Genomic DNA, 832 nt, shown 5'->3' on the forward strand with positions numbered 1-832 from the left:
GTGGGGGTGGAAGGAGACCATTGTGGCTTACGAGGGATCAATGTCTGTCTGAGTTTCATCTAGTAGAATTTCCTGACTGTTCAAAGGATATCACTGTGAATCAAATAAATTTCTTGAAAGAGTGTAATGAACTGTATGCAGACTGAATTAGTAAAGCCTGGATGGAAAGCAGGATCTGGTCTCACTTTGACCTTGGCATGCAAGAGGTTATCACAACTATAAGGGAACCTGTCTGATGCCTGGAGGTGATTGTTTATTTCCCTTATTACAGAGGAAAAATCTGCTGGACGCTGCAGAATGGGAGCTTTGTTCTAGAGCAGCAAACCATGGCTCAAGGGCCTAAATCCACCTGCTACTTGTTTTTGTGTGCCTGGGAATTATATTTTAAAAGGCAAAAAAAGAAAAAGCCAAGAATATATGACAGAGACCCCCATGTATGTGGCATGCAAAGCATTAAAATATTTGCTCTCTGGCCCTGTACACAAAATGTTACCCCTACTCTGGAGCAATGGTTCTTAATATATTTCAGAGTCACCTGGATGGGTTGTTAAAATAGAAATTGTGGGTCCAGATATATCTCTTGAGGCAAGGAAAACAAAAGCAAAAATAAACTATTGTTACTACACCAAAATAAAAAGCTACACAGCCGAAGAAACAGTCAACAAAACTAAAAGACAAGCTACTGAATGGGAGGAGATATTTGCAAATGACATAGCTGATACAGGGTTCTTATCCAAAATACATAAAGAACTTATACGACTCAACACACACAAAAACAAATAATACAGTAAAAAAAAAAAAAAAAAAAAAAAGGGCAGGAAAAGGCCCCTGG

The sequence above is a fragment of the Puma concolor genome, chromosome D2, assembly GCF_028749965.1.
Source record: "Puma concolor isolate L17-30 chromosome D2, mPumCon1.1.hap2, whole genome shotgun sequence".
Taxonomy (NCBI): domain Eukaryota; kingdom Metazoa; phylum Chordata; class Mammalia; order Carnivora; family Felidae; genus Puma; species Puma concolor.